General features: G+C 33.1%; 1 long non-coding RNA gene across 3 annotated transcripts in view; it reads left to right on the top strand.

Moving 5' to 3' along the window:
• The window catches only part of LOC141482438 (uncharacterized), a 37,401-nt gene extending 24,203 nt beyond the window's left edge, over positions 1 to 13,198 (top strand). The window contains exons 3-4 of one of the 3 annotated variants that reach the window (XR_012465538.1): positions 8,790 to 9,008; positions 10,911 to 13,198. This is a non-coding gene — a long non-coding RNA (uncharacterized lncRNA). Of the gene's footprint in view, positions 1 to 5,138; positions 6,992 to 8,789; positions 9,744 to 10,910 lie in introns of those variants that run through there. The other 2 variants (XR_012465537.1, XR_012465540.1) reach the window with 2 other exon arrangements.
• Positions 13,199 to 15,880: the final 2,682 nt, after the last annotated feature.

The following is a 15,880-nucleotide window of genomic DNA, read 5'->3' as shown; positions in this document are numbered from 1 at the left end:
TCCTGCTTTTGCAGCGGTGGTTTCCAATATTGTCCCAAAATACTCCAAACTTCACAATATCAAAAAGGAACCACAGTTGGCTGAAAATTCGAAAATCCCTTCTAGGTAGTTAACGAGCGAAATAATTCAACCATGCAATCAGTTCATTCAGCAATTCACGATCGAAAAATATCTTTTCGCCAAAATTTCCGTCCTTATCCTTATGTCCTTGGGTGTGAGAAAAAAAGGAACACAACCTATTTACCGACCTAGTCGGTGTCATAGGCGGGTTAGAAAGGTTTTAAATATACATAAATTCGCATGTGGAAATGAATAAACTAACCGATTATTAAAAGTATAAATAAATTGTTTAATTTATAACAAAGCAAAATTGTATCGTAACAACTCAAATACAGCAAACAAAATAATTGGCCTTGATCGGCAGATTCTTTTGTTGTTGGTTCGTCATGTACATCTTTAAGTACTATCAATTTGGCAAAAAATTCACAGCTCTTTTGATTCGGGATTAATTGAATGAGTATACATCTTCGAAACAACCTAATATTATTTCTGAGATATTTCTTCTACTGGTGCACCTCAAGTATATGATTTTATTCATGATAATTGTGGAAAGCATAGTTCAGAATGACCACAATTAATTTTCATTAAGCAAATGTTTTGCTTACATACACGCCTATGAACGAAAGTCATATTTCACGTTTCAAATTGTCATGTTAAGGTGTAATCTTGAGCTGAATTTGTTCGGAGATTAACAGATCGCTTGACAAGGGTTGCTGGTTTCGAAATGTAATATCCTATTGTGATGTTTCGAAATGTCTAGACGATTATTCGGATCAATTAGTACGATAACAATAAAACAGACATTTGAATCTTCGATACATATACATATGTTTCAGAATATTTGTTATACCTGATATGAATGTATTGAGTTTTCAAGAAAGTAAATACTATTCGTCTTTTTTGTTTCTTAGGTTTTTTGTTTTCGTGTATCTCAGGTATCTACCATTTGATCGCCCGGTATTATTCTAAAAGTCTAGAGTTGTGAAAGAGGGTTTCCTTCGGGAAGATCAAGTTACTGTTTTGACGTAGGCTATAGTTTGTGAAGTACGAAAAGCGAATTTCGATATTTTTTTCATTACCACGAATAGTATTCACGTCACTAGTAGAAGTGGATTTTTAGCTAAGCCTTAATGATTTTACAGAAGACACAGGAAAATATCAAATTAAACAATTTTCATCTGGTTTTTTCAGTCTTAGGAACTTCATATGGAATTTTTTTCAAGATTTAGGAAATGAAAACAGTCATATAGCATCTTATATAATTCACTATTTGGAGATGAAAAATATTCTTCAATCGATTTTCAATTATTGAAACACACTTGTAGACCGGTTTCGGGCTGTTTGGCCAATCATCAGTGCAAAGTAGTGTCTATCATCAACATAAAGTTGATGATTTCGGATAACTGAAAATCGAACTCCTTCAGAGTATCATTCCTCGAACTAGGCTAAAGCGGACAACAAACAACAGGTTTGTCATCGCTCCATCTGTCTGTAAATGAAGTAACCCACCGCACATCCGAAATTTGCCCAATTGCACTGACGAGTGGCCAAACAGCCCGAAACCGGTCCGCAAGTGTGTTCCAATAATTGAAAATCTATTGCGGCAGTTGTATCGCCAACAGCATATTGCAGAAATAACTTCAGAGAACACTCCTGCACTGACACCAGTCGGATATAATCCAATGCCCTTCGTGGTATTAGCCAGGGGAGTAGTTGTTTTTTGATATCCATTTCCTACAGTGCAGGGAGTTGAGATTGGCCTGATCGAATTGTTCCTTTAGATTATTTGATTTATAGCCAGTCCTCAAATATGCCCACTGCCTATATGTGAAAACATCTTCAGTTTAAATTGATTGATTGATTGTTGTCCAATTAACTGCTTTTTTAACTGTTTCAGTTTCTCCTTTCTGGCGGCAGAATGTAGTGGGAATGATTTTTCAAAATTAGAATGTACAGTTTTATGATGTCTCTCAATATTTCCTTTTTTAGCAACGGAGACCAAAGTATTACATAACAAACACACATTTTTATCTTTAACTTCTGTAAAAAAGTATTGTTCTTCCCATTCCGAATGAAAGTGGTATGCCTTTACCTTCTTACAACTGCTTGCCATAATATTATTTTTGTTGTTCTCTACTAACCCAACGGCTGGACGTTGGTTACGCGTTCAGTTTTAAACTAAGCGCAATGTCGCCGCGCCGTGCGTATTTATCCCGTTCAAAGCAATCTAGATCGTTTCCGAACACTAACGCGCTGGTCCGGCTGGTCGGTTCTAGCCGATTCTAGCTTGACGGCGTCAGCGGCAGATCGCTCACCGCAACGTTGCCGCTGTTTATGTTTAATATTATGACAATTAGATTTTTTTGTGGAATTTTCGGAAGCTTTTCTGATTTTCGCAGTTTGTATTTTTTTAATTAAAATCGTTGTGAGAGCTACCAGAATTGCCTCCGCGAGCTACCGGTAGCTCGCGATCGACAGGTTGGCGACCACTGATATAAAGTGATGACCACTGATATAAAGTGACGACGATGACATACACAGATTTTGTTGAAATTGAAGGAGTTATTTCAGGAAATGTATTCAATGTTAAAGTTAATACCCAGAAAAAAAAAGTTGACTGGCTGCATATTAAATGGATTCGAGTCCAGAAGAGCAAACCAACGATTATTCAGGATAAGTATGATCTATCCGAAAAATCCTTCTCAGAAATTAACACACACGAACTACTTAATGAAAAAATTACGACAAGAATGAAGCAAAAAAGACTTTGGATTGGTATTTCTTAATTTGAAACAGATGATGAAACAAATCATCAATGATTTGATTTATAGCCAGTCTTCAAGTATGCCTTTAAATCAAATCATTGATGTTTGATTTACAGCCAGTCTTCAAGTATGCCCACAGACTATATGTGAAGTTTTCGATTTTCAATTATCGTAAATCATCGACTTCATGTTGATAATAGACACTACATTGCACTGACGAGTGGCCAAACAGCCCGGAACCGGTCTGCAAGTGTGTTCCAATAATTGAAAATCTATTGCGGCAGTTGTATTGCCAACAACATATGCAGGAATAACTTCAGTGAAGAATCCTGCACTGATACCTGTCGAATATAATCCAACGCCGTTCGTGGTATTAGCCAGGGGAGTAGTGGTTTTCTGATAGGTGTCAGTCCATTTACCTAGAGTGTAGGGAGTTGAGATTGGCCTGAACAAATTATTCTTTTAGATGATTTGACTTTTATGAACGATGAATATATAAAGATACCGTGAATAATCAGATTTGATTGGAACATCATGTATTTCAATGAATTCTTCATCCATAGTTTGTATCATTTAATTCAGTAATCTTAAAAATGCAATGCATTTACTTTTTGAAAAAGTGATTTCTGATATGTTGGAAAAATTAATGACAGATATGTTTCTTTCACTATTCAGTTTGATCTATGTTCAGGAAATGTTGAGCAATATTCATGATACATTCAGGAAGAAATACAAAAATAAAGAAAACAAAGGAAAGACATCTTAAACAGTTTCGATAATTTTCCGTATTGGAGTGTTATTCGTTGATATTATTTTCGATAGATTCGTGATTTTCAAAAATGGTGAGCTATATATAACATTTTATAATCGAATTGAAATGATTCCTGGCCAACTGTTAATATGAGCTCCCGCCGAATGATCCTGTATAATCCTTAGTTAAATTAGAGTGAAAATTATGACAGATTGACAGTTTCCTTAGAACCTGAAATTTTCAAATTACAACGTCTCAGTTTTCAATCATTATGGCATTGTTCGTTAAAATAGAAACCAGCAAGAACTAACGAGCAAAGTAGGAGGAAATTCGATATTCGAAATTGAGTCTTACGTAAGTTTAGATACTAATTATGATGATAATGTCAGATGAATGATGATCTGATGGCAGGATACCGAAAAGAATTTATGATGAAGTTGAAATAACGAAGTATATATTTGAAAACCATCTTTTTCCACATCGCGACTATCAACGCCCGTTTGTGTGGCATTCACAACCCAAGTATGATTGTTGTTTCAGACGATTGAAATAATAGGAAAATACATATTTCTGATCTTTTCATCTTTGATATGTTTCAAAAATTCGTTCACAATGTTCTTCACTTATATTAAATTCGCCTTTTCAATTTCTCATATCTGGGCATTTCGGGATATAATTTTATAATAACAGAGATTGAAAATCTGAACCTCATATTCATAATCATGTCTTCATAATGTACATTTCATGATTAACTACATGAAAATAGGAAGTAATACAAATGATTAAATTATGAAACAACAACAAAAATTGATAGGCGCTCCGACGTCTTGATTGATCACACTCTTTCATAAAATGATATATAAGGAGTCTCTAGAGGCTCCAATAAATTCAAGAAAAATGCATAGAAAATAGCTCGTAACAAGCTATTTTCTATGCAAGTCGAACTAGAATCTAATTTCAACCCATAAGTGAAATACTGTGTTTTAACTCTCTGCACACTGCCAATTCTATTAGAATTCTACAGTATATGTTTTTTATTATTATTATTATACGAATGTAACACTGTTTGTATAATATCTATACTACTCTATTACTCTGCTGATTTTATATGCTATTCGTTATATTCTATTGTACTCATACTTAGTCATAGCTGTGAACTTAATTATATTTGTTTTGTAATTGGGATTACTTCTGTTAGACAATAAACCTTTTTTTTATTTTATTTTTTTATTTTTTAAGTTATTACCATAATATTTAGTGACACGACAATCGTAAAACTTAAACCAGTCCGTTTCGTCTTTGACCAATGCGTAATAATGACCAGATTCAATGCCAAAACCAAAGTGAATAATGACTGCATGAAGATTATAATAGTGGTCTGTTAGATTGAAGTGTTTATCTATTCCGAACCTTCGTAAGAGTTTGGTGCTTCCGTCAGAGGTTAAGTCATGTTTGAAAATCATCAATGTTATTAGTAGATTGACTGGTGTCTCAGCTATACTTGTTGTCTCATAATAGTCAGTTTGTTTGGCGCATATTTGGTAATACTGTTCTATTTTCAGATGATTCAACAATAAGCTTTGCACAAATTGGTTATCAGCCATATTAGGAAGCGCTAGTGGAAGTTCCAGAAAGTCACAAACGTTTTTGCTTGAATATGTACTACAGAGTAAACTAGTGAAGATTTTTCCAGCAAAATATCTACAAACACAAGACGAGATAGACTGTACGGAATCATTCATTCCAGAGCGGTCAGGGGTATTGATTCTACCATTTTCCTGCTTACGAAGAGTATTCAATAAGAAACCCAAGAATCCAGAACAATCCTGTTGTTGTCCTTACGAGTATCTAGTGAATTTCAAAGACTCTAGGAAATCGGTTGGTGGGAAAGATGATTGTCAATATATTCCGCAGTTCAACAGCAAAATGAAAAAAAATGCTTTCCGAAAATTTATTTCCATAAAAAAATTACCAAAAAGCATTTGTGATCTTCAGTCATAATGTAAACACCTACATGATTATTTTTGCAAATTCACTTGTGGCTTGAGTAGCATTTTATGTGTTATGTAGGAAACGAAATGTTTCAATGTTTGACGTGAATACACAATGCAGGCGAAACGAAAAAGTTTCCAGTCTCCTCCTATACAGTTTCCTGGTGAATTCTGATGGATGAAAATCGTTTTTAACAATTTTTTTTGTGTTTCGATAAGAATTTGAAGGGAGAGGTATGAGAGTGACGTATTTTCGTATATGATTAATGACGGTTTTTTTCGGTAAAAGCGCTCTCCCTATAACGGTCCCAATACAGTTTTTTGCGATTGAAACATTCTAAAGGTAACTGATGTTCCATAATATATTTCTATCAGCATGAAACGGATTTGAGCGACTGATGAATTATTCTTGGATAATGGTTAAGGCAGATACATTCTCTTGTGAATCAAAATATGAATATCGGGAGAAATGGATGTGAAATTAGTAAATTACTTGAAGAAATGAAAACTAGTTGAAAGTACATCGATGAATATGTCTCAATGCAATACTCATCCTAGTATAGGAAAACCATAGTTCACGATTTGAACCGTGGATCCCTAGATTCAAATGAGGTTGAAGTTTGTATGTTATTCACCTTTTGTATTTTACATTCTATTATTATCATTTTGTCTCATTCTATTAATTCATCTTCAAAAAAAGATCTTCAAGCATTAGCGGTAAATTACAATTTCCAGACTTTTGATTATGTTAAGGTTCGACACCATTTCAAGATCATCTCCAGGAAGTTATCCAAAGACGAAAATCTGGAAGTCAGAATGAGTACAACAGAAATATTACTAACATGTGTCTGAAAGTACTATTTTGGTGGTTTTTAAAGAAGCCCACAAGTAGCATCGAATTTGGTTGGATTACAGATGTGTATATTATTAGTGTTAAGAACCACAACATGGCTTTCTGTAACACCTTAACAGCGTGATACCTTCCATGAAATTCACAATTGAGAAGGACTGGATCATATTTGAACAACGGCAGTTAAATAGTGCGGCTCACTGGCACTAGCTCAAAGATCTCAGGTATTGAATTTGGAGTACCTCAGGGTACTCCAAATTCAATTTGAATTTTATATTTATGAAATTTTCATAAATATATTATTACGCGTTTAATTATACTAATAATTCATTCCAGCTTTCTGTCTAGCTATCAAATATTGAATTTAAAATTTTTGTCAATGAATAAAGGTATGTAATTACTGTATCTATTCTATTTTGACATATTTTCAACATTTTTATCCTTCTTATTTTTAGTATATAAAATCCATATGCTCAAATTATCCATGTAGTTTTACCTAATCGTTGTTAGATAAAAATATAAGCTTTGTCTTTAATAACCTTGTTCTTCTGACAATAAAGTATACCTCCATTGATTGATTCATTGAAACCAATTACCACTAATTCATTTAGAGAAAAATATTTAAAATTCTAACGTATTTTCAGTCTGTGCAACAAAAAAAGAGGTATCGACAAAGACTGAGTTACAAAAAAATATATTCAACAGAATGTATACTACATATAGGTAGTAGAAATACATTGGCCAGAAGACGACAACACCCTCTTAGCAGGACTCTCGGCAAGGAAAAGAATTGAATTTTAGTTCGATAGTACTACCTATTAAATTGATGGATGTAGCCGTTACAACATGGTAGGAGATCATAATGAAGAAAAAAGAATTGAAACTTTCCATGTTTTTTACCACTTTTATTTGGAAATAACGTTACTGCAGTTTTGTCCTATAAGGACAATTTCAGTTTCAGTTTAATGTATAAGTTCGAAAATGTCCTTATAGGACGAAACTGAAGTAACGTTATTTACAAATGAAGTGGTAAAAAACATAGAAAGTTTCAATTCTCCTTTTTTCAGTACTACCTAACTCAGATTCGAGGACACTATCATAAAAAAACAAGCTACCAAACAAGGACAACGATAAAAAGGCATTAAAAGACAGTATAAGCAAGCACAAGAATAAAGAAACAAGCATTTCGAAAATAGAAGAGCACTTTTGGGAGTCCAAAGAAAATACGTAGATTTTGAACAACAAGGCATCAGCTAGCTAGGTTGAGGTGGAAATATGTAATGTTTGAAAACTTTGATAACAATCGAAACTTTCTAAAATAGCTCTGTTGTAGAAATGCTACACATAATGACTAATTTCGGAACACTATTATCTAGCTTGCTTGCTAATTTGATAATGACTCTACTGCCTAAATCCATTTTCCCGTCTTTGTTGATTCGATCATCATCTTTCCTATGACATTCAGGATGTCCCACTCGGATTATTTCAATGCACGTGTACCACATTAATCGTATCACGGCGGATCACAAATCATATATTGGATTGTGATGCACGTTTTTCGGGCGCAGATTTTCACACAATATAATAAAAGAGAAAACGTGTACAAAATGAACTCTCCGCTTCCCCTTCTGAGAGAACGGCCGCTATACGTTCGTTTCTTCCTTTTTTCTTTGGAAGATTCTCACGTTTTTTTGTATAAAAAATGAAGAAGTAGAAAGCCAAACCGATGTTTTTTAATAATATACCCCTTTCAATCTCAACAGGTATTTATTTCTAATGAAGAAAAGAGAAATGAAACTTTCTATGTTTTTTACCACTTTTATTTGTAATTAATGTTACTATTGTTTATTGTATAAACAGTTTATTTATTGTTTGAAAATGTCCGTATAGGACGAAACTGCAGTAACTAACTTTACTGCAGTTTCGTTCTCAACAGGTATTTATTTCTAATGAAGAAAAGAGAAATGAAACTTTCTATGTTTTTTACCACTTTTATTTGTAATTAATGTTACTATTGTTTATTGTATAAACAGTTTATTTATTGTTTGAAAATGTCCGTATAGGACGAAACTGCAGTAACTAACTTTACTGCAGTTTCGTCCTATACGGACATTTATACAATAAACTAACAATAGTTCATTACCTTAGCCCTTACATGAACCATTGTTAGTATATTGTATGAGTTTGAAAATATCCGTATAGGACGAAACTGTAGTAACAAGTGGTAAAAAACATAGAAAGTTTCATTTCTTTTTTCTTCATTATAATTTCCTACCATGTAGTAACCGCTACATCCATCAATTTATTTATTTCTACGTGTACATCCATAATATGTTGAAACCTAGTTTTCATATATATTTTTTTTGTTTCAGAAGTTCTCTTCATTTGAAATAATAAACGTTAAATTACAGCACGTGCAGTGAACCATGGCTGGTGGGAGATCGGCACGCTTTGCAAACAAGGGTCTGTATTGAAGAGTGTAATTATTCGGAACAAAGAAATGCAAACAAGTAATGGAATGCAATTAAGGGTTCTAAACAGCACAAATTTGGTCTCAATAGCCTTATTGCCGGCCATGGATTATGTCTATTGTATGTATATGGCTTATAAAATCTGAGAATTACCTTAAGTCAAACTGTAAAAAATATTTATCCGTTTGGCAACACGCCTAAATGAATGACGCTGATGGAACTATTATATCAGGCTATTCATCAGTTGTTTATTATCGACTGATATCAAGCGATCCATTGTTTGAAACGGAAATTTTATATCAGTAAGACTTTTGTGAAATGAAAGTATACTGATACAAACATACATTTTTTCAGTCAATTTGAGTCCCGTTTCTGAATAACTGAGACAGAGTGCCTTTTCAATCCATTGATAAAATCTATCTACTAAATGAACACAGTTATAATCACAGCCTGAGCTGAAGTATTTAAGTATTTTGTAGTTAAAATACTGAAAATAACGGAAAATTAGTTGCATCATTCAATATATATATATATATATATATATATATATATATATATATATATATATATATATATATATATATATATATATATGTTTAATCTAAAGTAAATATAGGTATATGTTGAACTGGTTTTTCGGGTTTTTGATCCGTGTTATGTGCTATAATCTTCAATCACATCGACGTTTCGACAAAATCTCATTTGTCATCATCTGGATATTACACTGTTAAGTGTTCGGAAGTCGGTCGACCCTAATCGATCCGCTACCTATTATACTGGTAAAATGTATTACTGTAATTTGTATTACTGCCAGTATATATATACCTGAAAATTTCACAGTATGCATAAATCAATATGACCTACACGCCTAAAATATTTCAGACGGAGCGGCGTTGTCGCTTCTACTATAAAGTAGCGGCTTCTTTGATTTTTCAAATAGAACACCCCGTATATAATATCATATTATGATTCATTATCACTTTGTCAACGAATTCATATACATACTATTTTTCTATTTCTATCTATTACCGTTTAGAAGATATAAATTAATTTCGATATTTTTTTTACCAAACATGAACTTCTATAAATGCTGATAATTTTGAACTCTCTTGCACTAAAACGATCAAATTTGAAATGGAGTGGAGTGATACTATAAGGATCTTCACTTCGAGTCATATTTTCATTTGCCTCATACAGGGTCTTCAAAAAATGCAGATACTTTGATCTCATGAAAAAATGAGTGGAACTCAATTTTTCAACATTTTTTAACTCTACATCCAATTTCAGATTAACTTTGTTCAGATAATACTATTTCTATTTTGATATAGAGCTCAAAAATGAAAAAAATTAGTTCCACTCATTTTTTCATGAGATCAAAGTATCTGCATTTTTTGAAGACCCTCTATGAGGCAAATGAAAATATGACTCGGAGTGAAGATCTTCATAGAATCACTCCACTACATTTCAAATTTGATCGTTTTAGTGCAAGAGATTTCAAGATTATCAGCATTTATAAAAGTTCATGTTTGGTAAAAAAATATCGAAATTAATTTATATCTTCTAAACGGTAATAGATAGATATAGCAAAATAGTATATGAATTTGTTGACAAAGTGATAATGAATCATAATATGATATTATATACGGGGTATTCCATTTAAAAAATCAAAGGAGCCGCTACTTTATAGTAGAAGCAACAACGCCGCTTCGTCTAAAATATTTTAGGCGTGTAGGTCACATTGACTTATGCATACTGTGGAATTTTCAGGTTGATCCGTTGAATAGTTTTCCAGAAAGGGCTAATTAACGCTCATCATGAAAAGCCCTGTATATATTATTATATGATGTTAAATATGTTGATTTCTAGTTATCATTTTTGTTATTTTTTTAAATGAAAATTTTGATTCGGCTAGACTCTTATGTTGAGTTTAAATCCTCAGTGTATAGAGATTTTTCTCAATACCTCAGGTGGATTCAGGCACGAACACAACGATTACTTACCCAAATCTGATTCTACTTGCAGATGTTCCTGTGAAGAAATTTGAAAAAGACACAACTGATTTCAGAAAAAGTAGAACAATTTTAATTATAAATGTAAAAAATTTTGAATTCAAAAATATATAAATTACCAAGAGAGAAAATTACTTAATTCTAAGAATGTTCTAAACCTACACCGAACTGATTTTGTGTGAATATCGGAACGCACTCTATGTCTGTTAAATGTCAGTTGATTATTCAGGGTTACTGTGATTTGTTTGCAAACGAAATTTCTGTATTCAAAGTTTGTTTTGGTTGTCCTGTTATTTTATTCTTGGACAATTTCTTTTATATATGCATGTATTTTATTTAAAGTGAATCGGTAAATACCTGGTTTTCCTCCAATGTTGGTGTGTGGTGTGAGTTTCCTAAACTTCGGATATGAAATATATAAATATATACAGTAAAATGGATAATCGGGGTCTCTCAGTCAAAAAAATAAAAATCATAACTGTGCTCTACTTTGTCAAGCTTTCGCTACTAATGGGAAGCTTCTTCAGGGCCCATAATTTATTGAGTTGTGGATTTTTTTGGAAATATTTTTTTCTATATGTAAAACTTTGATATTTTAATTTGTAATTTGTGATTTGGTTTATGTCTTGTTTCTATAGAATGTTGCGCTAATGCACATGGTTTCTTATCAAGCTTGCTACAAAGAATGTAATAAATCACATTTGACTTTTTTTGTAATATCCGTATTATCTTTCTATTTGGTATTCAAATTCTATGTAGTTTTAATATTTTTTTGTCATATTTTGATATTTTGTTCATGATGAAAAAGTTTTATGATATTTTAAGATAAATTTCCATGATTAGGTATAGATCTATAGGAAAAATTGATAGGCGAACTATTATTATATACATTTCTGTTGATAACATCGGAATTTGTATCTGCCAGTATTGAAAATTCTTTTATTCAAAAGTTTTCTGGGATAGGAATTTGCGATCAATATGTCTCTAAGAAGCCTGAGAATGTTTTGTTCGAGAGAAGGGTGTACCAATTTTTCTATTCGTTTTTTCAAATAGAGTATAACTTTCTGAATCAGTAGGTTTGACATACCAAACAGTGATCAAGAAATTATCAGTTTCAGGTATAACACTTTTATCAAGAAAAGTAAGGATCTGATTATTTTCGATTTCGATAGTGAATTGCAATTTTTTATCATATCTATTGACAACATCAAGAATTTCATCATAGAGATTTGTCATAAGGTATTGCACAAATGACATCGTCAACGTATTTCCTTGAAAAAAGAATTTCAAAACTGAGTTTTGAAATTCCTATATTATGTGAAGACTTACTCATATTCGAACTATTTTTCATTCATTGATTCTTTGTTTTCTTTTCACTCTTTCAATCAATTTCAACCCAAGTTTCTGAATAACTGAAGTACAGTGCAATCCAATTCATTATTAAAATCAATTTACGAAATGAACATAATTGCACTCACAGCCTGAACTGAAGTCCTTCGTAGTTATTTATTGTCGCCTCAAACAACTTGTTTGTGTCACGATGAATAATAAAGTATGAGAATAATATGAAACTTTGGTTCTGCTGGAGTATAAAAGTTTATGGTGAACTTTTAGAAAAGCAATTCAAGTTGAAGTTCACGATATATTTTCGAAGAAGACGTCTATCTCTTGAAAAGTGTTTGAACTAGCCAATTAACCCGCTCTCAAAAGAAATTGAATTCATAAAGCGTTCAGAAGTTTTGTTTGTATTTCAAATTGTTTTTTGAGTTATCTACTGTTGAACCAATTTTCGCTAAATCGCTGATAGGTTTTTAGACATAATAAGCCAAAAAATTATTCATATGAAGGTTTCAAATTTGAAATACCGAATTTGGATATTTCGTATTTCTTTGTCTTGAAAAAAAATACTTATATAATTTTGTCTATAACAGATGCTGAAATTTATAATATTGATAATAATAATAATAATACGTCTTTATTCACCATAAAAATACAAATGGAATAGACAAAAATAAAATAAAACAGAATACAGGAACAATAACAAAAACAAAGAAAAAAAACTTCCAGTTTATGGTGAATAGGCGGAGTATCAGCCAAGGCTGTTTTTCAACTCAACCTGGGAGAAACTATAGATAAATAATATGAACACAAGTCGATTTAACAATATCAAGAAATTTTAGTTATTGGTTTACTTTAGAAAATTCATTTTAGAAATGCCAAGGTCGGGAACGGACAAGAGGCTAATGAGATAAATAAGTCTTCAGTCTTTTTTTTAAAGTTTACGATGGTGTATGATCGAAATTTGCAGGGTAGCTGATTATAATATTTGGGTGCATTATACGAGAAGTAGCGAGTGAAGATGGAACATTTGTGTTTGGGGATGACTAGAACTGAACTGTTCCTTGTAGTAAAGCTGTTAATCGTAGATAATGTTTTAAGCTTCTTCAGTAAGTAATCAGGTTGTCGAGTTATCAAAACTTTATGTGTGTTGGTAAGAAGATGTAGAGTTCTAAGTTTCTCAACATTTAACCATCCTGATTCTTGCATTGCTGGGGATATATGGTCATATTTCCGAATACCAAACGAGAAACGTAGACAGCTATTCTGAATACGCTGTAGTCGGAGAGCATCCGATTGTTTCAAAGCAGGTCCATAAATACTGTCGCAATAGGAAATTTTTGACATAATCACAGACTCGCATAGTCTAAGTTTTAAGTTTGTGTTTAGCAAATCACGATTAGGAAAAAGCTGTCTGAGAACGTTATGAGAAGATTGGTTCAGATAGCTGACATGTTTAGTAAAGCGGAGATTCAGATCAAACCACAATCCTAAATTTTTCATCTCGTCCACGGAGGGAAGTATATCGTTTTCGATGTGAACTTGAAAGGTAGAGTTGGTGAGCTCTCTGTTCTTTTTAGCTCCGAACATCATTATTGCGGATTTGTCTGAATTGAGCTTGAGCTTATGGGCAGTAGAAATGTCAAATATGGCTCGGAGATCGTTATTAATATGCGACAGAGCAGATGTAGACTCACCTGGCGAAAAAGAGAAATATAATTGCGTGTCGTCTGCATAGTGATGTATGTTGCATTTTTTCACGGACAGATAAAATTCACAAATATACAAGCTAAAAAGCAAGGGCCCAAGGATAGATCCTTGTTGCACTCAATTTAATACCGGCAGAGCATCTGAAATAACTTCATCCACAACAACTCTTTGAGTACGATTCTTCAGATAGTTTTCTAGTAGAGACACTGCTTTCCGAGAAAAATCGAAGTAGACAAGTTTGTCACACAAAATCTCATGATCTAGAGTGACAAATGCCTTGCTGTAATCTAGAAGTATTAAACAGGTCAAATTTTGTTCATCTGCAGCTTGAAAAATATCTTCAGTAATTGACAGAAGGGCCGTGGTGGTACTATGACGAGGTCTGAATCCTGATTGTACAGATGTTATAATATGATTTTCATTGACGTACTCATTAATCTGATTTTTCAGAATCGATTCCACTACTTTAGAGAGATACGGTAGAATTGTAATTGGTCTTAGGTCAGAAAGGACAGTAGGTGAGTTAGGTACACTTAGCCAGAGGGATAACCAATCCATCCCTCCAACATTTTGGAAATTGGCAACTGGTAATGATAAAGTTTATGAGAAAGGTGAAGTGATTTATCAAAACAGAGTCAATGAGATTGATCATGTTGAGGGATATCCCGTCAGAACCCAAAGCGTTGCTCTTGATGCGTCTCAGAGAACTTCGCACAATCTCACAGGTGACTGAGGTGAAGTAAAAGGAGTTTTCAGCGTTCTTAAGGTATTCCAAGTTGCTTTGGAATTTTTATTTCTTAAAACAAAGTCCAGATATGCCTTTTTCTCACGTCGTATCGCACTACATGTATAATTTCTGAGGTCCTTATATAGCTATTCCAATCGGCGATAGATAAAGATTTCTTGTATTTACTCAGAGCTCGGTTTTTGAGTGCAATCATCATTTTTATATTGTAAGTTAACCAAGATGCTGGTGGTTTAGTTACTCTCCTCGTTTGAGAAGGGGCGTGTTTTTCGAAAAGACTAAGAATGTTGTCGTTCAGGAAGGAGACCATACAATCCACGTTATCGAATTGATAGATGAGATCCCACTGAATATTCAGAACGTCTAAACGGAATAGATCGAAGTTACGATAATCGCGAAAAGAAACCATTTTAACTCTTCTAGAAGAAACAGAAGCATTAATTTTGCACATCACTGACATATGTCTGAAATTCCCTGAATATCATATACATCCACATCTAATATTCTTTCCTCATCAGAGACAAAGACGATGTCAATCAGGGATTGAGAATGAGCAGTTATTCGGGTAGGCTTCTCTATAAGCTGATAAAGATCGAACGAATTTATAAAATCTGTAAGGAGTTGAGTACGCCGGTTGTGAGTTAACAAGTTTATATTAATATCGCCGGCATCGGCAGCCAGCAAAAAATCACATGAAGGAAGTAGGTTGGCCATGCTGTCTTCGAGTTCGTTTAAACATTGGATCAAATCAGCTGAAGGGGGCCGGTATAATACTCCAAAAACGAGAGTTTTACATCTGTAGGTAGTTGAGATCCACAACTGTTCAAGATGATAACTTATATGACTAAAGAGTGTTTTGAATTTAATAGAGTTATTTATGTAGAAGGCAACGCCACCCCCTCTTCCAATTCTGTCGGCGCGAACCAAAAGATAATTGTTAACTCCAATGGTATCAGAGTCAATTTGGAGAGAGACAAGTTTCAGTGACACCAAATATGTTAATATTTTCATTCGAAATATATTCCGATAGCAAATCAAACCCTGTGAATAATGATCTTACATTTAAATGTACAAATTTTAAAGTTTCGGACATTTGAGGATATTTTCTCGACTGAAGCATATACAAAACAAGCAATTCTGAAAGGAGAATTAGTAAGGGTGGTAGTCGTCAAAGCGGAAATGAATGTATT

This window comes from Leptinotarsa decemlineata, unplaced genomic scaffold (genome assembly GCF_025532065.1).
Source record: "Leptinotarsa decemlineata unplaced genomic scaffold, Ldec_3_MD MMD2_tig00001064_RagTag_RagTag, whole genome shotgun sequence".
NCBI classification, from domain to species: Eukaryota; Metazoa; Arthropoda; class Insecta; order Coleoptera; family Chrysomelidae; genus Leptinotarsa; species Leptinotarsa decemlineata.
Note: the sequence above shows the minus strand (reverse complement) of the source record. Positions and strands in the feature narration are given on the sequence as shown.